Raw genomic sequence first — 22576 nt, 5'->3', positions numbered from 1 at the left:
TTCTGGTGCACGAATAATAAGTACCCTGGAGAACAACGCTCTTCTACCTGCCTTCAACCTGATGACACTGAGCTAATGGCGCGAACTGTAGCCAAAACCATCGCGCTATTAGTCGCACCTGCTCGTAGCGTGCAGAGTTCATTCGTTTTCGCAAGTCAACAGTCAAGAGCCACCGGAAGCCACCCACGGTTAATAGACTTGATTAGTGCCCAAAGACCCAGATCCTGCATGTAGTCCCTGTGCTGGAGCTATCTATGGAGGAACTAGGGAAAACCATCGCCGCTGCATTCGCAATTCAGCGTAATTGCAAAACCCGAAGCCAGCAGCTTGCTGCAATTGTCGCCCCAATCTCCAAAAATGAACCATAAGATCCTCGTAATTGCAAATTGGAACGCTTGTTTCCATATAGAGCTTCTCAATTTCAGTCAGGGTAAGCAAAAGAATCAACAGATGACCAGAAGGAGGACGATATTATCGTCATTACGAAGACTCATCTGAAACCGGAAGTTGACGACTTCTTTTCGGATTTTCAGCTGTATGACTAAGCAGGATCGGTGTAAGGGGTGGAGGAATTGCTATCGAAACAAGTTGGAACGTCGAGCGTCCCGAGCATGCAGCTCAAAACTATCGGAGTCATCGGGGTCAAAGTAGAAACCAAGTGTGTGAAAGTAGAAACCCAGTGACAAATCCGAACTATCATGTACTATCATGGCGGAGAATCTTGAAACAAACATCTCGACACCGGTTTACCCCTCCAGAATCTCCCGGTCCGAAGTACACTCTGGCCATTTCCGAGGTTCCAGTCGTTTTCGAGAAGTTATTATAGGAGGTCCCAGTGCCGAGACGGTGGTCAACCATCTTCGGCGTAACTACTATCGCGTAGATTGATTCTGGTTCCTGAGGATCGTCGATCAAAACATCAACATCGACCACATTTTAAATGCTCCAGCGAAGATCGACCAGGCGTTGGGTGCCCAAGCGTGCGATTGCTGTCGCCCAAGAGTTAACCTGATGACCAAGAGTTAAACTAGGCCAAGAGCCAGACCTGGGTTATCCGAGAGCGAATGCAATATCTGCGGAGCCACGAATCTCAGAGAATTGTAATTGGCGATATTGGCACGGGGAACGAGGTTTCGATGAGACTGCTTCCTCTTAACATAATTAGAAAAAATGTGGCCGGAGAGGAACGTTTGGTAAGGGAATTGTAATTTGGCTATATTGGCAGGAGGGAAAGAAGTTCGTTAGAGTAAAGCAGTAAACTTGTAACGGAAGGGTAAAACCTTATACACAAGAACGGATATGAATGGTAATAGTATCACTTGTTTCATTAATAATACTGCTAATAATATAATATACGGAGTACAAAAAACACATGTACAATATAACAATAGATCAAATATATCTTGTCGCAGTGATGAACTCACACAGAAAAAAACACGAGCTTAGCCAAAAGTTCCCCAAGATCCCTCCAAACTGAAGACCCTTCTTGTTCTCTGTTTTGTCCGGGGAAGATAAACTTCTAATCAGTGATGGAAATGAAACGATCGTCGTCGTTTAAGGGGTTATATACCTTTTTGGTCGAGAAAAATGAGGGAAGTTTGAATCTATTTTTAAGTGCATAGCACCACTTTCATTGCAACAAAGGGGTATTTTTCTGAAAGTACAGTTTATCAACAACAAAAAAATACGTTTGATTTTGAGATATACCAACTATTATTGGAGTAATGGCCGTTTCCCCGAAACGCTATTTTTTGCAGAGGCTTACGGTGATCCTGATAGAGACTCAGCGGGTCAACCGAAATCAAAAAACTCATATTATTTCATTAGTTCAGGAGTGTGCCGGGTCCTTGAACGATCGCTTTTATGAGTATTTTGTTTTCAGTGCAAATGGGAACGTTTTTCCCAAAAAATGCACGTTTTGAGTGCTAAAAATTGCATTAAATTATTTTTTTGCGGCAAAATGTAACTGTATATTGCCAAAAGCGATCGTTCAAGGACCGGCGAATTTAATAACGAAAATTTAAAAAAAAAGATGAAGGAAATCGGTTCAGTAGTTTTCCCGCAATCAGGATCACGGCAAAGTCATTTTTCGGAAAACACTATTCCGAGATAATCGCGTGTAAAGTTTCAAGTTTAGCTTATGCGGCCGTGGCGAGGCGCACTGCAAATCGCTCTAACTTTCTTCCTATTGCTCAGATCTTTATGAAAATTTGTGAAAATGTTCTCAAGATGTTGTATTTGAAGATTATACAATAAATTTTTTTTCGGTTTTTTGAAAACTAAAAAGGTATATAACCCCTTAATCTCGATCTTCACAGATCCTGACGAGTTAGAAGACCACGACTAAAACTAAACTTATATCCCCTCAACTCATAATGAATTAATGATATGGTACATAGGTATCTGGAAGAAAACAGACACATGATTAGACAATATCAGCTCTGAGGAGAAGCGATTCGCTCGTTGTGTTTGTCTCTCCATACGCCGGTCGTTAGGGGAAGAAAAGATGGCAACAAGAGAATATCCTAGAGAGAGGCAAAGTGTAATGGAAGGGTCTACTTCGGCAGCGATTGAGTTGAGCGAGAGCAGTAGAGCATACACTGCACACTGGGCCAGAAATGGATCCAGCGGAACGAAATTAATAGCGCTCTCAGAGTTTGACCAATCGGTTTCCGATCTTCTACAAAGTTTAGGGCTTCATTTTGCATGTTTGAATCAGTTCGGAATTTAGCCGCAAAGGTAGCGTTGCGATGCTAACTTCTTTCCCTTACCCGCTAAAGCTTTGCGGTATTCGACAAAGTTGTAGATCTCTAAATTCCATGACATTACAGAATATACAAAATTTCTAACTCTTCAAGTTTCAGAGATGTACGAGTTTTCATAAATTTTGTCTGAATTTCACGTTTTATTGTGATAATTTTATGAGTTCACTCGAATTAATTTCTTACAATTTTTTTCTCGATAGAAATTGAATAATTACGTCGTTTTATTCCGAGTACAGAAGTTTTTGAAGTACTTAAGTGAAAATATTACACACCAGTACCGCACCGAGTGCCTCTAGAAGCGTCTGTTGCCCTTCGTGTAGTCCCACGGAGGCAAGACATTACGCGTGATCGCCATGCCATTACTCGCGATCGACGCGACGTAGGGTTGTTACAGAAACAAAAACGTTTTTTGTACCAAAAACCGCCAAGCCCCCAAATTAACCAGAGATTCGTCCGGTTGAAAGATTTTGGGCCATAATGAAGGCTAAACTGCGAAAATCGTCCAAGATGTTAAAGATGGAGTTGAAATTGAAGAAAGAATGGATGAAAGTGACCATGAAGGTTATCAGGGGCCTCAATGGAAAGGTGCGGGCTTTCAGCGATGGAAAGGTAATTAAATAAAGTAATAATACCGAAACATAATCCATAGTTCATTCCCTGAAAGTTTCAAGATAATCCGACTCAAATTAAATTTTTGGCGAACACTTTTATCTGGTGAGGTTTTTCGAGTACAGGCCTTAGATATAGGTAATCTTTCCTCCGGCATTTTAGCTACATGCCTACCCCACTGTAGCCCGCTTGACAATATCCGTCTACATATTTGTATGCCTGGTAATTGCTTTTGAAGCACATCTCGTCAATTGACGAACTGTACAGTACATAAACTGTTCCCATTGTGAACTAACTCTGAATTCGAAACAACATTTGGTTGCATTAGTTACTCGGAGAAAAAAAAATACATATTCAGACTACAATCAGCTCTGAGAGCGCCGCTCGTTTTTTTTTCTCTTTATATGTGGCAAGTCTTAGGGGACGAAACGATTGCAACAGAAAAATATTTGAGAGTTAATATCAGTCGAAAACGATGCTGACTGATCAACAGCAGTGATGCGGTACTGAGAAAGGGAAAGTGCGATGCGAGAGACTACTTCAGCAGCGATTGACTTGAGTTAAAGTAGGAGAGTACACACTCTCATGTATACTTCTATAGCATCTTCGGGTAGCTTCTTGAGTTCACCTGTATACACCATCATCAGGCCCTGTACCGCCTAATTTGCAGAACCTCCAAGCTGTAATTAAAGAATAAGATGGCTGTCTATCAACAGATTACACTGGTCGACGAACGCGAAAAAGTGCTCTTAAGCTCAAACAAATTGCCCTAAACAAATTATAGCTCTTTTACCATTCCTGTGAATTTTGGTGCCTCTAGTAAATGCAGAAGTGCATCAAAAGGGCGCAGAGTAATTGCTTGTCGGTTTATAAAAAAAATCTTTCAAGTCTCTATGAGAGTTATCTTCGTTAGTGGCACAAAAAATCGAATGAGAAGTTAAATTCTTTAATTTTTTCTCAGTTTTAGTTCTACGACAAAACTGTTTATCAGTGTCATCTATCCCGCGTTAGATAGAGTATGCATTTCCAGTGTACAAGCAGGTAGACTACAATTGCCTTCGCTATGTTTTCGATATTGCCAGTTGCCAAAATATAGACCTTTACTTACCTAATTAGAAATTGATAACACTGGTCAACACAGGTATGGCCCTAAAGCTGAAACTGGAAAAGAAGAAAGATAAGGCCTTTCAACCACTCCTGTGAATTTCGGTGCCCCTAGCCGCCAACAATTTTTCAGAAACTTAAATACGTTTTCTCGTAAACATAACGTTGAAGCGACGAACCCGGCGAGCAATCATTATGCGACACTCTGTCGTAAGGGAACATACTTAAATGACTTCGCATTTTTTTCATGATTTTCAAACCTCCCCTCCCCCCTCGTAGCATTTGGTCATGAAACTTCAACCCCCCCTGAAAAAAAAAACGTAGCATTCATTAGTTTAGAAGTGTACCGTGTCCTTGAACGATCGCTTTTATGAGTATTTTGTTTTCAGTGCAAACGGGAACGTTTTTCCCAAAAATGCACGTTTTGAGCGCGAAAAATTGCATTGAAAATTTTTTTGCGGCAAAATGTAACTGTATGTTTTAAAAAGCGATCGTTCAAGGACCGGCGAATTTAATAACGAAAATTTAAAAAAAAAGATGAAGGAAATCGGTTCAGTAGTTTTCCCGCAATCAGGATCACGGCAAAGTCGCGTGTGAAGTTTCAGGTTTAGCTTATGCGGCCGTGGCGAGGCGCGCTGCAAATCGCTCTAACTTTCTTCCTATTGCTCAGATCTTTATGCAAATTTGTGAAAATGTTTCCGAGATGTTGTATTTGAAGATAATGCAATAAAATTTTTTTCGGTTTTTCGAAAACTAAAAAGGTATATAACCCCTTAACTATCTTGTTATTTTTGCTATTAAAAACCACAAAGAAACAACGATTTTGGTTTACAAAAGAGATTGTGTGTTTACACAAAATTTCAGAATGTTACAGATAGAAAGATTTCGACAGCTCTCGCTGCAAAACTTTGTGTAATGTTGTAGTGTATTTTTTGTATGCATTTTTCCAGCGAGAAAGAAACGGTCTTTCAAAATAAATGCTACTTCGATTTTAATCCAACTCCTCCCCCTCCCCTTGTCACAGCTTGTCACAAAACAACGATATCCCCCCCACCCCCCATTATGCTACGTCATTTAAGTATGGTCCCTAAGTTGACGGATTTTTACACTGGCTAAAAGCAAAGCCTTGGTGCTACCTTCCGACTCGGAAGTCGACCTTCTGTTTATTATACACAAGCTTCGTAGCCAACTGTTAAGTGTATAGAAAATTGCGGGGCTAGCGCTACGATCCTACTGACACTAACAGTCTCTCCCGAGCTGAGAACCTACAATTACTGGCTTGTTAGGCCAGCATCGTACCTCGCGACCAGCTGGGAGAGTCATCACACTGGTTAGAGGCTCCAAATTGCACAGGAATGGTTAGAAAGCTATCATATTTCAAGGACAGCTATTTCGAGCTTTAGGGCAGCATCTTATCATTTTTGTCGACCAGTCGACTCAATTCTTCTTACAAACGACAGTTTGACAGTTCGACAAGGAATATACTAAACTAAAGTTAATCGTCACATTGAAAGTCACATCAAGGACATAAATATTATCTGTTAAAAGGTGAATCATAAAATCGTTAAACTGGTCATATGCCATTAACGTTTTAACATATTCAAAAGCGAATGACTCTCCATTTGTTTTTTTTTTTGTACTAAAAAAATCAACAGGGTGGAATTCGAGATACAACTGTATGGTTGAAGAATTACTACGACAGTTTTTGACAGACTTTCCATTTAATACCAAGATAGTGCAAATCGATCAAGCCGTCTCTGAAAACAGTGAGATTTACGTGCGTTATGCACACACGCTTTCATTCATATATACGCATCGCATATATAAAAATTCTCGATTCATCAAACTAGGTCGATTGGTCATAATATGCGACCCGTTAGGCCACTTTTGGAAACTTATCAATTTCAGTTTGACCCTCGGCTATAGGAGGTAAACTCTACAACAAAACATGTTGTGATTTATTACACGATTTTATTTAGTAAACTCTTCTTGATAACTTTTTCGAGTTATTCCTACAGTGTCCTGCACTGGGCTTCTCATAACTATTTTTGTTAATCTTCTTCATGTAGAACAAATACGGAGGTGAAGATTAAAACCGATGAAATTAGTTAAACTCGATCAACTAATATCACATGGAAATCTTACGCTAAGTGAAACATTTCAGCTCATGCTTTTTTAATAAAATTTAGATTCAACTTTTGCATTGATACAGCGTTTTGCCTTTCTCCTAGAAAGGTATAGCAATCACTTGCAAAACCGAAAGTATAAAAGTGCTCCAAAGAGCCGAATGGCATATATATACTCGACTCAGCTCGACGAGCTGAGCATTTTCTGTATGTGTGTGTGTATGTGTGTGTGTGTGTGTGTGTATGTGCAGATTTTTATTCTCACTCACTTTTCTCAGAGATGGCTGAACCGATTTCCATGAAATTAATTGCAAATGAAAGGTCTTGTTGTCCCATAAGACCCTATTGAATTTTACTGTAATCGAATTTTTAGTTTAGAGGTTATGTTTAAAAATGTGAAAATCATGAAACATCAATATCTCAGAAACTACTCAACCGATTTGAACAAAATTGGTCTCAAAAGAACGGGCTACCCAGAAAACTCTAAAGGTTTGAATTTCATAAAGATTAAACTTGTGGTTTAAAAGTTATGAAAAGAAACGTGTTCTGAAGACTGTTTAATCTCACTCATGTTTCTCAAAAATGGCTGTACCGATTTTCATAAAATCAGTGTCAAATGGAAGGTCTAATTGTCCCATAAGACCCTATTGATTTGTTTTGCAATCGGACTATTACTTTGCCTGTTATGTTTAAAAATGTAAAATCCAGCTATGCAAAGGAACATGTTCCGAAGACTACTTGGACTCACTCACTTTTCTCAGAGATGGTCGACCCGATTTCCACAAAACTAGTGTCAAATGAAAGGACTAGCTGACTCATAGCACCCTATAGAATTTTACTGTAATCGAACTGTAACTTCATTTATAACGTGCCGACTTGTGAAAATCACGAAACTTCATTATCTCAGAAACTACACAACCGATTTGATTATTATTATCAGATGAGCGGACTAGTTAAGGGTTAACTGATGAATTATGATTGAACACGTGGTTTCAAAGTTTGGCTGCCCTACACGTTCCCATTTCATTTGATTATAATCGAACTTAAGCAACCGTTATATATAAAATTGTTAATAAAACAACGAAAGTCTATTATCTCAAAGATTACATGACTTATTTGAACAAAACTAGTGTCATACGAACGAGTCATCTCTCGAACTTACAAATAACAAACTTCATAACAATTTAATATGTGGCTCAAAAGTTATGGAAAGAAGAGAAATTCAAAGACTATTTAAAACTATACCTGCTTTGATCGATATATGTGGCCTCAACATAATTTAAATGTGGTGTCGTACTATTTGAACGTTCCAAGTTCATTGATTCCTTGCGGTTTGTTTGAAGTCTGCAAATGCACGACGAATCGGCCATAGGATATGATCAAAGTCAAATAACAAATCGTTTGAAATGATTGGTTCTATCGAAATGCCAACATCCTCGTCTTTTGGCTTCTGTAAAGCAAAGCCTTGGTGCTACATTCCGTAACGGAACTCGACCTTCTGTTTATTGTACACAGACTTCGCAGCCAACTGTTGAGTGTACAGGACAATTGCGGGGCTAGCGCTACGATCCTACTGACACTAACAGTCTCTCCCGAGCCGAGACTCGAACCTACGACGACTGGCTTGTTAGGCCAGCATCGTACCTCGAGACCAGCTGGGAGATTCTCTTTTGGCTTCTGTACATCGCCTTAATTCTGAATATATTCATATTGGGTGGTATTCTGTCTTCATCAGCAGACTTTCTATCATCAATCTGACACCGGAAATACCCATATTGGGAGGTATTTTTGGTTGTTTTCAAGAAACTAAAAGTGGTCGTCTTCAAATTCAAAATAGTGTCCAGGGTCAATGTTTGGTTTCTATGCATCATCACGTTTACGGAAATATCCATATTGAGTATTATTCGGTCATTTCCGACTGTTGCCTATAAGTTGCCATTTAGCAATTCAAAATGGTGCCTGAGGTCAATTGTTAGCTCCTTGCATCATTCTGGTTCCAGAGATACTCATATTGGATAGTATTTGTTTATTTGAGGCTGTTTTTCACAAACCGGTAGTCGCCATATTGGATTTCAAAATGGTATTTAGGATACTGGTTAAAGAAAAACTCATATTGGGTGATATTTGGTCACTTTGGACTGTTTTTCAGAAGCCGAAAGTCGTCATTTTGGACTTTAAAATTGCCTGTGAAATCAATTTCTGTCATCTGGGCGTAATTCTGGTTCCGAAAACATTCATATTGAATGGTATTTGGTCATTTCCGGATGTTTGCCAGACACCGGAAGTCACCATCTTAAAATTCAAGATTGTGTCTGTGATCAATTTTTAGCTTCTGTCCATCTTTCTGGTTCCAGAAATACTAATATTTAATAGGAATCGTCCATTTCAGGCTGTTTTCCAGAAACCGGAAGTTGTCATCTTAAAATTCAAAATGTTGTCTAAAGTCGATTTGAGGCTCCAGTGCATTATTACGGTTCTGGAAATACCCATATTGGGTGGTATTTGGTCATTTGCCGCTGTTTTTCCGACACCGGAAGTCGCCATTCTGGATTTCATAATGGCATTTGGAGACAATTTATGGATTTTGAACGGCATACTGGTTAAAGAAAAACTCATATTGGGTGGTATTTGGTCATTTTCTGCTGTTTTCAGAAACCGGAAGTCGCCATCTTAGAATTTAAAATGCTATCTGTCGTCGATTCTAGCTCCTGTGTATTATTCTTGAGCCGGATATTACTATATTGGGTGGAAATCGGCCATTTTCGGCTGTTTTCCAGAAACCGGAAGTTGTCATCTTACAATCCAAAATGCTGTCTGAGGTCGATTATGGAACATATTTGTTACCACTAAAAACATTCACCTGCCAATATGCTTCCATTTAATTGATTAGTTCGCGAGATGTGCAGAAACATGTACTTCCAGAAGAGGGAGGGGCGTCAAACCATTATGGACATATTTGTTACCTCTAAAAACATTCACATACCAAATTTGGTTGTATTTTCTTGATTGGTTCTTGAGCTGTGCGAAATTTGTGTTTCATTTTCATGGGATCCCTCCCTTATAGAAGAGGGAGTCAGGTTTCAAACCATTATGTACATATTTGTTACCACTAAAAACATTTACCTGCCAAATTTTGTTCCATTTGGTTGATTAGTTCTCGAGCTGTGCACAAATTTGTGTTTCATCCAACAATAATGGACATATTAGCTACCCCTTAAAACATCCACATGCCAAATTCGGTTTCATTTGCTTGGTTTGTTCTTGAGTTGTGCAGAAATTTATGTTTCATTTGTATTGGACCCCTCCCTTCCAGAAGAGGGAGGGGTCTCAAACTATCATAGGAACCTTTATCGGCACCAAAAACCCCTACATACAAATTTTCACGTCGATCGGTTCGGTAGTTTTCGGGCCTATATGGATTAGACAGACAGACAGACTTGACTACATTTTTATATGTAAAGATTACAACATCAATATTTTAGAACCTAAGGAGTGAATATACATTTATTGGATTGAAGCGTTCATGTAAATCTATTTTTACAAATAAAAAATTGAATGAGAAAGGCTGGGTCTGACCGCTAGGTGGATTAATTTTTTTATGTATTATTTGGTTAGTCAATTTACCACAATTCAATAACGTATATTATCGGTGATAGCTTCGAATCCGGCAACAAACACTGGCAAATTAACAAGCTACAAATCTTCGCCTCTTCCATTCACATGATTCAATATGGTCTTCTCCGATCGGAGACAGATACAGGAATTTGACACACTTTCCAAAAATTAGCGGCAAAAGATGACAACAATCCGCGATGTAAATCGTTACGTGCCTATCTCGACGTGGAAATTCCATCGCTGAATTGGTGAGCAACGAACGGTCCAGCAGAGCGTCGACCGGCATCCGCAAGAGCGAGCCGCAGTATGATAAACAAAGCATTATTCAAATGAGCCATCAAAACTATATAACTGTCGCATTGTCGTGCATTTCTTTAGCAGATATATTTTTCTTCCTGCTGCGTCCCAGGGAATACAAATGTATACGAACAGTTTCTATTTCTAAGCATTTCACGAATTAATTCATGGACTGGACCGAACAACTTTCAAATGAGTGCTTTGTGTTAGTTTAAGGGGGGCCCTACTCTAGAAGGTCGAAAAATCATGAATTTTCATATTTTTTTTTGGCTGTCTAGAGTAAAGTGAAGTGTTTGGCTATTGATTAAGGTATATTTGAAGATATATTTTCCATGTCTTGAATGTAAATATAGTGAGTATTACACTGTTGGCAGCTGGGAACGTGGATGCTCTCTCTAAATCAGTACCTAACTGGTGGTAAGTTTTTCTCAGCTTCTAGTGGACCGATCGGGCTGAAATTTTTTTTCAGTATATAGAAACATATTATCTATCTTGTTACGTAGCCGTTTTTAAAAATTCCAAAAATTGCCAAAATGGCGACCATTTTAGTAAAAAAATTGTTTTTTTTCATGAAAAATCACTATTTAAAAAATCATAAAACATTGAAAAACTCAGATATCAAAAAACGACTACGTAACAAGTTAGATAATCCATTTTTACATGTTAAAAAAAAATTCAGCTAAATCGGTTTAGTAGATGCTGAGAAAAATTTACCACCAGTTGAAAAAACATGGTTTCGAGAAAAACGCGTTTAAAGTTTTTAACAACGATGATACTGTAATCAATGAAGTAAATTGTTTAGAAATGTGTTACTAACTATTTCCTTGGACGCAGAAGATGTATCCGGTACAATATTTAAAAAAAAAATGGCGGATGCAATATGGTGGAATAAAAATTTAAAAAAGGTATTTGAGTAAAAAAATAATTTGTTTACAGTGATGGTGCGAACATATATCAGAAAATCTTTGAGACCGAATCGGTCAGAAAAAGGGACTGCAGGCAGAATTTGACGCCATAAAGCGAGACGGGACATTCACGAAACAAGCCGCCAAATATCACGGCATCCCGCGACAAACGGTGGCCCATTAGTTGTACTTCTACACAGTTTCAAGATATGTTCTACAAGAGTGCTCAGCTCATTATACCCCGTGGGTGCTCATTATGCCCCAGTGGGGTGCTCATTGTGCCCCACACATCGACTGATTGCTTGTTTTTGATGCATGAATCTAATTTGTGTTTTTCACCATTATACGATAAACTTTTCAATTTGTGAATAGTGTACCTTTAATTATAGATAGTTAATGCAAGTTTTGCACTGTAGACATTTTAAAAATTTTGTCGTTTTCCATGCTAAAATCAGCAACCAAGTTAGGGTGCTCATTATGCCCCTATTCCCGCTATGCACAGGAGGAACAATAGGTTGCTGTCTTTCACCATTCGATAAAACTACTGATTAATCCTCTTCGATTTATCACACTTTCTTTGTGTGTGTGTGTGTGTGTGTGTGTGTGTGTGTGTGTGTGTGTGTGTGTGTGTGTGTGTGTGTGACCAATCAACAGACTACAGGAAAATTCGTACAATTACGCACTTTATGTGTATGTATGTGTGTGTATGTGTACATGTATGTATGTGTGAGTTCCAATATGTCGGTGTAAATATATTTGTGAGTTTAGGTCCGACTAAACGTTACTTATTGTATGTATTTGGTCAGAAAATGCGCGTGCATTGTTCGAACAGAGCAACATAAAACGTCTCCGCTAATTCTCTCTAGGTGACCCCATACTTTTAGCTGTAACTTTTGAACGCGATCAGATATCAAAAAAATTCTTTTGGTACAACATTTCTGAATGTGTAAGTATTCCAAAAAAGCAAAAAAAATTTCGATTTCTTCGGCTTTCTAGAGTAGGGTCCCCCCTTAAGCAATTTTTAAATTAGATATCTACGGTTATGAAACAATCATCATAGTTGAGATATGTTGCTGGTATTTATAGTATGTTTTTGTTTTTCCAATATGTGGAAAAATTACATGTTAACTTCTATTCCCTATATTATAAATTATGGATTGAAAGAAATTCGCTTTGAAAAATAAGTATTCAATGAAAAAAAAAACTTTTTTCAGTTTCTATACCGATAATGTTTCCAAAAACAAAAAAAAAAGCAAATGAAGTGTAAGGCAACAGTTTGCTTTCGAGAATTAACCTGCTGTCTTCAAATAAAGCTCCAGTCAATTGTCCATGACAATAGCTAGAACTACGTTAGCAAAAGTAAACACTATAATGCCTGTCTACATAGAGTTTATTTCAGAGCCCATCTAGTTATCAAAGTCCATCGACATTCTGTATTGTCATTATCTCTCCAGCTCCACTATCGACGGATTCACCAGCTGAACCATGACATACATTTCTGTCCGTCGTGGCATGTGTTTATAAGCTGTTTACATGCTGTCATAGCGTATGCTTCAGTTGGTTAGAAAATGCTCAAACTCGCTGGATCCGAGCCAAGAAGCCATATGCAACAAGTAGAAATTGCGCTTTCCACAGATTCGCATCGGTGAGTTTTCTTGTTATCTCTACGTGTCAAGATTGCCATTATTATTTAAACGAATCGTTTGGGTAACGGGTAGGCAAAAAAGTTTGGAGTCATTAATGTTTTGCGATTGAACGAAACTGCTAATTCAGTGCGGATCTTTCAGTCTAGTCTACTAATTCATTTAACTTAAATCAATTGGAAATGTTTGCTTTATTTCTACCGTTTACACGACACGAATAACAACGACAATGTTTTGTTGATTGCTTGATGATTGCTCGATGAAATCAAGTGTCTATTTTAATCTCTTCTGGTCTTAAATAAAATTTCCACGTTAGCATAAATATTATTTCATTATTTATTTTGTACATTACCTTTATCGTTATCCTTCACGCACTCTTAATTTGGTAATATCATGATATTGTTAATAAATCATACTCGTTTGGCTTGGCCGACCTAAGTGACAAAATAGGCTATATCTGAGTTTCTAGTGCTATATAGAACCAAAACATAAAACCTCCAATGCCGACCACGCGGCTATAAAGACCGATCAACAACAGCTATATACATGTGCCATGGCTAGTTGGCCCAGGTTTATTGCAGTCATCAAAACTTCATATGCGCTCCATCATAGGACCAGACGTTTTCAACAGGCCGATTTGCTTGCCATAGAATGGCCTCGAAATTTTAACTGTGATATATTCTTCCAATTACGTGTAACCCGATCAAACGATTATAACAAACAGGTAACACAAATATATCTGAACTTGATAGAAATGACAAAGTCTGTAATATTCTTGATATACCAGAATGATAAAAAGCACAGAATTATATCAAATTCTGTTATCATACACTTGAATGTTCAAAAGTGTGTGTTTTTAAAGCATATTTATAGCAAAACTTGTTATTCAATTGACAAAATATTTGTGTATTCTAACTAATTCTGATCTTTTTCTGCCAAAAACCTTACAAAACTTGCAAAAAGCAAAGCAAAGCCTTGGTGCTACATTCCGATTCGGAACTCGACCTTCTGTTTTATTTTACACAGACTTCGCAGCCAACTGTAAAGTATACAGGACAATTGCGGGGCTAGCGCTACGATCCTTCTGACACTAACAGTCTCTCCCGAGCCGAGACTCGAACCTACGACGACTGGCAGCATCGTACCTCGAGACCAGCTGGGAGGCTCTTGCTGTAATTGCTATGCTATAATTTGTAATAATCAGTAAGTATATTTGATAGGAATTTTGATATTTTAACTATTAACGAGACCAAGTTAAGAACACAAGTTAATACAAAAAGTTAGTAATAAAATATCAAGATTTGTTATAATCCTGATAGTTTTGACTGATCGGGAAAGCACCAAATTTTATCTTGGCTTCATTTCTCAATGACAATGTTATACTCCGACAGGCGACAGTGTCATGAAAACAGAAATGTCTGAGTTTTCTTTCTATAATGATTAATTATTATTGTCATTGTCAAATCGTTCTTGTGCATGTAAAAACACATGCCGTGAAATAATTATGGTGAAACCGGCCACGATTTTCATCGTAATTACTGCGCGCCGTCGTAATTCTGTAAAAAAATAAGTATTCAGATAAAATTTTATTCCTCTGCACTAAGGTGTTGATTGGATAAATGCCACGATTTGTTAAATTTTGTTAAGTGTATAGTTTAATCCATCATTCCAATTTCAAAACTACCCTGTAGTATCAATAATATTGTAAAATAAAATGCTGATTTAGGATTGAGTGTCATAATTTTGCACTTTACCCATTCAAGACGACATGTTGTTTTCAGTTGAACCCTCGAACGCATCCAAAATCCTTCATCATAACTGATTCTCTTAATTTGATCAGAACACAGCATATCTTGAACCCAACAAGCATATCATGGTATTCATCTGCCTAAGTTACGATCATCAAGTTTTATATCAGCCATAATTAGTTTTATTTGGTCATCAGTAGGACTATCATACAGCTTCATGCGTATGACGGTTGGCATAGTATGGCTGTAAAGAATACTTGCGGATTGTATTTCATGACTATTAAATAAAACCTAAATATAATCATAGACTTTAATGTAAGTTAGCATAAAACGAAAACAAAACAATCCTAAATCTTTGAAGTAATATGTTTGTTACTTGGGCGACTCAGCAAAAATGAACAAACGACTTCGAAAATATAATGTTACTTATCCAGTATACTTAGCTGACTCCTTTTTCCACTATTCTAGTTAGCAGAAGAACTCAAACTTTGAACTCTCACTATTTAAATCAATATGATTCTGAGGAAAACAGCTTTTTACCTTTGTTAGGCGTCGTACAAAAATTACGTAACCCTGAAGGGGGAGTACAGGGGGGGGGGAGTCAGCGTTACTTATTTTCTCATAGGGGGAGGGGGAGAGACAGTACCGTAGAGACAGTTTGTGATGTTTACTCAAAATTGAAAATTTCGGAGGGGGGTCAGGCTGATCAACGTTACGTAATTTTAGGTGGGAGTTATGTCGAACGTTACCTATCGTTACATAGGGAGGGAGGGTATCTTAAATCTAGATTTTTAGCGTTACGTAATTTGTGTACGACACATTATACTAAAACAAATTGGCCGAGAACACACAAAACACAATGTATTTTTTTTTTTCAAGGTGGTGGAAAATCTGCTATCAGACACATGAGAAGATAACTCAGGGAGTGGGGTTGAGTTTACTATACTCGACCCACTAAAACCCCCAGTCTTCATCCCTAGTATAGTGGAACAACCGTTAGTTTGATGCACCCTCTTTTTAGCTTTGGCTAACTACCAGGACACAATGACTCAGCTTACTCAGGCACTTCGATGATCATCCCATCGATTGGTATCATGTATTGCTTGGACTATCCGCGAGGCAGTCGCGCTGACCATTCTCCAGATGGCCTGTTCGCGCACATTCTACCAACCACATTTACCGGGGTGATGTCCTGTCCGCAAGTCGTCATCATATAGCTTTTCGTTTGAAACGAGGACATATGAGAAACACGTGCTCTGCGGATTCCTTCGCATCTGAGCACTCGGGACGCAACGACCATCTCTCCTAGGAGTTTCAAGACTGCTTTAAGGCTATAGTGCATTCAGAGCCGAATTTACGAATGTGGGGGCCCGACGGCGTACGACTAAAAAACTTTAAATTATTTTTGAAGAGTTGCCAAAAATTTGTTAGAATTTTTTCTTCTTAAATAATCAACATTCAACTCCTTCAGTATATCGTACCCGCAACGTCACAATGCTAAGTTTGACAGCCTTTCATTCTTCATAGTGGTACGCAACCTATTTTTAATCAGTTTCATCTTCGAATGCCCTCTCAGCTGGCCTCGAGGTACGATGCTAGCCTAACAAGCCAGTCGTCGTAGGTTCGAGTCTCGACTCGGGAGAGACTGTTAGTGTCAGTAGGATCGTAGCGCTAGCCCCGCAATTGTCCTGTGCACTCAACAGTTGGCTGCGGAGACTGTGTATCAGGGTGGGTAAAAGTGATCGATTTTCCAGAACCAATTTTTTTTTTGGCTCCTTTTGGGACTTCAAAAAACCCTGAACTTATCGGAAGTCGATTTGTTTTGTCCCCGCTTGGCGCATTGCATTTCAAATTTGTATGAAAATTTATATGGGAAAACAACTTTTTTGCATTAACCTTTCTAGAGAGCTCAATAATGATCTAATAATACACTAAATTATGCAAAAGTATAGTACTTTAGATGCCTAACAACTTTGCAGAAGGCACTGAAGAGCTACAATGTCTCCAAGAAGAGCTATAGCTGTTCAAAGTTGGGTACGTCGATTTAAATGCAGAAAATCTTGTTTTCTGCCAACATTACCAATGTACTGGTGCCAGTAGCATTCCCATCAGAAATAAACTGTCGTAACGAATTTATACACTCAGCTGGATCAGAAAAAACAAATACAGGTCAATATTATAGGCGTAGGTAGAATCTACAACGTGTTTCAGAGGTTACTTCTGATGAAAATCTGACTGACGCCGGTACATTGGCAGTGTTGGCAGAAAAAATGATTTGCTGTTGTTTCGACATACCCAACTTCGAACAGCTCCAGTATTTTTTAGGACACCCTAGCACAGTGGTCGGAAAAGGCGATTTGACGAACTTAATTCATTTGTGCTTAAACGGTTGATGTAAGCCAAAGACAATGTTCTAATGAATTGTTCACAAAAAAATAACGGAAATGAAGCGAAGATACATAAATCGTTTCTCCAGCAAAGTTGTAGAACATTTCAAAATATGAAACTTTGCAGAAGACATCGAATTTCTATGACGTCCATTTATTGAGATACGAAGCATTTCCTCTGTCAACCCCCTCAAATTTAGTTTTTCTAGTATAACTTTTGAAATATTTTTTTTTCATGCACATAATGTTCTAGGCAAATATGACCAACATAAAAATACAGGTTTCTCTTGAAGACAGCATGAAGCTACAATCGTTCTATACTAAGTTAGAGCGTTTTTTCATTAAATTATTGCGCATATTCAAATGCATATAGTTGAGAAAGAGGCAAACCGGTACGCATCATCAAATACTTTTTGCTTTTCTCCTAGAAAGGTATAGCAATCACTGGAAAAACCAAAAGTATGAAATCGGTCCCAATGGCCGAATGTCATATACCACTCGACCCCTTTCGACGAACTGAGCATTTTCTGTATGTATGTGTGTATGTGTGTGTGTGTGTATGTGCAACATTTTTTCCTCACTCACTTTTCTCAAAGATGGCTGAGCCGATTTTCACAAAATAAGTGTCAAATGAATGGTCTAGTTGCCCCATAGGTTGCTATTGAATTTCATTACAATCGGACTGTAACTTTGTCCGTTGTTCATAAAAATGTGAAATCACATAATGAAAGTAAATATATTGACTTTCTCCTAACGATCACTGGCTAATCAAAAGGTAGAAAAGTGATCCAAATGGCCAAATGTCATATACTACTCGACTCAGTTCGACGAATCGAGCATTTTCTGCATATATGCATGTATAGGTGTATATGTTTGAGTGTGGGTGTGTACGTATGTATGTGCACCTTTTTTCGCACTCACTTTTCTCAGAGATGGTCTGACCGATTCTTTCTATCTTGGTGTCTGATTCTAAATGAAGGGTCCATTCGCCGCTTAGGTTGCTATTGAATTTCATTGTAATCAAACTTTTAGTTTTGGCGCTGCGTCAGAATGTGAAAATAGCTCTTATATCTCAAAAGCTATGAACATAAAAAATAACATTCGACGAGCTGAGCATTTTCTGCATGTGTGTGTGTGTACCGCTCTCCCAATCTCACTCGATTTTCTCAGAGATGGCTGAACCGATTTCAATGAAATTAATTGCAAATTAAAGGTCTAGTTGCCCTATAAGACCCTATTGAATTTCATTGTAATTCTAGAAGTTATGTATCAAAATGTAAAAATCACGAAACATCAATATCTCAGAAACTACGAAACCGATTTGAACAAAATCGATTTCAAATGAAAAAACCCTTAACTTTTGAATTTTATAAAAATTGAATTCGTGCTTCGGAAGTTATGAAAAGAAACGTGTTCTGAAGACTGTTTAATCTCACTCATGTTTCTCAGAGATGGCTGGACCGATTTTCATAAAATCAATGGTAAAATGGAAAGCTCTTGTTGCCCCATAAGACTCCAATATTTTTTTTTTTTTTGCAAACGGATTATTACTTTGCCTGTTATGTTTAAAAATGTGAAATCCAGCTATGAAAAGAAACATATTCCGAAGACTACTTGGACTCACTCACTTTTCTCAGAGATGGTTGACCCGATTTCAACAGAATTAGTATCAAATGAAAGGTCTAGCTGCCTGATAACACCCTATTAAACTTTTCTGTAATCGGACTGTAACTTCGTCTGTAATGTATCGAAATGTGAAAATCACGAAACTTCATTATCTTAGGAACTACACAACCGATTTGAACAACATTGATATCAGATGAACGGGCTAGTTAAGGGTTAACTGATGAATTATAATTGAACACGTGGTTTCAAAGTTTGGCTGCCCTATACGTTACTTTTTCATTTGATTGTAATCAAACTTAAGCAACCGTTATGTTTTAATTTGTAAAACAACGAAAGTCTATTATCTCAAGTATTACACGACTTTTTTGAACATAACTAGTGTCATACAAACGAGTCATCTCTCAAACTTACAAATAACAAACTTCATAACAATTTTATATGTGGCTCAAAAGTTTCGGAAAGAAAAGAAATTTAAAGACTATTCAACACTATAACTGCTTTGATCAATATATATGGCCTCAACCTGATTTAAATGTGGTATGGTACTATCTGAACGTTCCCGGTATCGCTCGTTAAATTAAATTTTCAAAGCACTAACATTACGTCAAATTTCATATTTTATACTTTAATTACAACATCAATATTTTAGAACCCAAAGAGTGAATATACCTTTATTGGATTTAAGCATTTATGTAAATCTATTGAAGTAGAATACTTCTCTCAGGAAGTTCGGCTACATAGGGATGTGAAATGAAAATCTAAAACCGAAAAAAGTGAAAAATATGTCCAATTTCAAATGCTAATAAATTGGTTAGTATTCGATGGATTTCCTTCGTTCTTGCAGCAATAGATTGGAAAATCTTCTAAGATTCTTCCCAAAATAAGATAATTGTAATTTTATTATTCACACTATTGTACTATTGAAAATAGTCAAGCCTTGTCAAAACGAAAAATTCGACCTCTGATTGGTCGTTATATGCTTGCTTCCCAAGCACGGTCGACAGGATCATATACCTTGCAATTGAAAACATGCTATTTGGCCTATATAAGAGCCTGTTTCAGCCGGAGCCGCTAATAATAGTTCTAGACAGCGACAACAGCAGTCGTCCTTCCTTAGCAGCAGCACTAGCTCTGTGGTTGGTCACCACTACTCAGGAGCAGCGCGGTTTGTCTCAGCGTGTGTCGCCAGACAGCCATTATTCCCCCCGTGTTGGGGCAGCATGAAGATTACCATCAGGAAATCCAATTTTGGAAATCAAAATGCCTTTTTAAAGGCAAATAAACAAGTCATTGAAAGTTAATAATTTTTGTCAACGCAAGCAAGTATTCTGTGTTGCATCCTAGCAATTTAAATTTGTCGCACCCGTCTAATTTACTGAATGTGAAATAGCTTCCACAGTGCATGTTGTCCGTGTATCTTAATTCCCCCAATGTTAGTGCAGCTCAAAGGTTGTAATTAGCAACCGATTTTGAACAGCAAAATGCTTTTTTGAAGGCAAATAAAAAAATAATTGAAGGTTAATAATTTTCTGGCATCAACACAAGCAGACATTCTGTGCGGGATGCAATCAAATTCTGTTGTAGTTGTCTAATTTTTACTTTATTTAGTAAACTTCCCACTGTAGGGCAGCGCAAACGCTGCGATCAGCATAACCGACATTGAATAATAAACTGCCCTGTTAGTACGCATTCACAAAAGCAGTTAGTTCGACTATGCAGAGCTAATATGAAGTCGATTCAATCAATCAGCATAAACAGAATTTCGTCGTCTCCCAGCTGCCAAGTTGCAACATGATGCAACACGCAACAGCGAGCAAACGAAATCGCTTGATGTTACAAACCGCAATAAGATACGGGTTAAAACCGTTGCGTGTGTGAGAGCACCATCGGTGTTTATTCGCTGGATACACTATCTACTGTCTACTGAACGCAATAATCTGCTTACATGCGACATGGGGACGGGAACATTTTCTTCAACCAAGCTGCACAACACGACACAAAACATGTTATTTTGTTGCTTCAATGAGAGTGCTATCGGTCCGGCTCGACAGAATGTTCACAAGAAATCATTTTTGTGCATCCGTGCTACGAAACTGAGGAAAAACTTTAGAAACTGAAAAAAGAGGTGGAGCTTATCAAATGATCGCTCTGAACCAGAATGAAGTCACACATATTTTTCAAGTTATATCATTCCACCACGTACGTAGAATAATTCATTCCTATTTTCATCCCTATATAAGAGCCTGTTTTAGTCGAAGCCGCTCATAGTAGTTCTGAACAGCGACGACAGCAGTCCTCCCTTAGCAGCAGCGGGAGCGAGCAGTGGGTACCATCGATAGCGGATAGCGGCCACAACTGTGGCATGGCTGCGAATAAGCGTAGCAGTTTCAGCGGATCTCACCATCGATAGCAACAGGGCCAGCAGATGCAGGTACAGCGGATACCAATGGCGGCCACAACTGTGGCATGGCTACGGATAGCGTTGCAGTTGCTCAGCAGTTGGGCCAGCGTATAGCGGCCACAACTGTGGCATGGCTATGCATAGCGTAGCTGTTGCAGCGGGTATATCAGCATCGATAGTAGCAGGGTCAGATGATGCAACGACACTCCCTTCACTAAAATGCTGTTTCAGTGTGGTAGCGGGAAGCATCAGCAGCAGGCTTGCATGAAGTGAATACATCAGCCAGCAACTTCCTCTAAGGCCTCTGCCATAGTAGACGCGAAAAGCGGCGCGAACCGATTCGCTCGGCCGTAGGTTGATGTACAGCTCTACTGATGGCTGTACATTAACCTACAGCCGAGCGAATCGGTTCGCGTCTATTATGGCAGAGGCCTAATGGGAAAGTTGTATCAGTTTGTTCAGAAGAATATTATTGTCGGTAATATTACAGAGATGCGATTGTGTAAATCCGATTTTGAATTGAACAATTGTTCTTTTGAGAACAAATAACACACTTTTTTGAAGAGTCAATAGCTTTTGGTACCAATAGCAGTATAGTGACAGCCTCAGCGGTAGATGCAGCCGGTACTTCCCTGAGGCCGATGTAAAGGTAAATGGGAGCAGCACGGCGAAACAGTTCGGGTTATGCTTAGACGCGCGTCATTTTTCGTTGTTGATATTCCCCGCATGAAACGACACGCTTTCGTATGATAGCGGTGGTATTAGCGGTAGATGCATTTGCCAACACTTCCTCCAGTAAAGCTGTGTCTAGTTTTCAATGTGAAAACACCTTTCTCATTGTGTTGACCGTGCGCCTTAGTCCTCACTATCAAGGTAACACAGAGATGTAAGATAAACACTACATCCTATGATAAATTGAACAATTGTCCTTATAAAGACAACAAATGAATTAATGAAGATTTAATTTTGAATTAGAATACTTCTCTCAGGAAGTTCGGCTACATAGGGATGTAAAATGAAAATCTAAAACTGAAAAAAGTGAGAAAAATTTCAAATGCTAATAAATCGGTTAGTTTTCGATGGATTTCCTTCGTTTTTGCAGCAATCGATTAGAAAATCTTCTAAGATTCCTACCAAATGCATGAAATTGCAATTTTATCATTCGAACTATTGTACTATTGAAAACTCTTAAGCCTTGTCAAAACACAAAATTCGACCTCTGATTGGTCGTTATACCGCGCTTTCCCAAGCACGGTCGGCAGAGTTATGGACCTAGTAAATTGGGAATGCATCATTTGGCCTATATAAGAGCTTCATCAGATAATAAATAAACATTTCATCGGATATTAA

Source organism: Wyeomyia smithii, chromosome 1 (assembly GCF_029784165.1).
Source record: "Wyeomyia smithii strain HCP4-BCI-WySm-NY-G18 chromosome 1, ASM2978416v1, whole genome shotgun sequence".
Taxonomy (NCBI): domain Eukaryota; kingdom Metazoa; phylum Arthropoda; class Insecta; order Diptera; family Culicidae; genus Wyeomyia; species Wyeomyia smithii.
Note: the sequence above shows the minus strand (reverse complement) of the source record.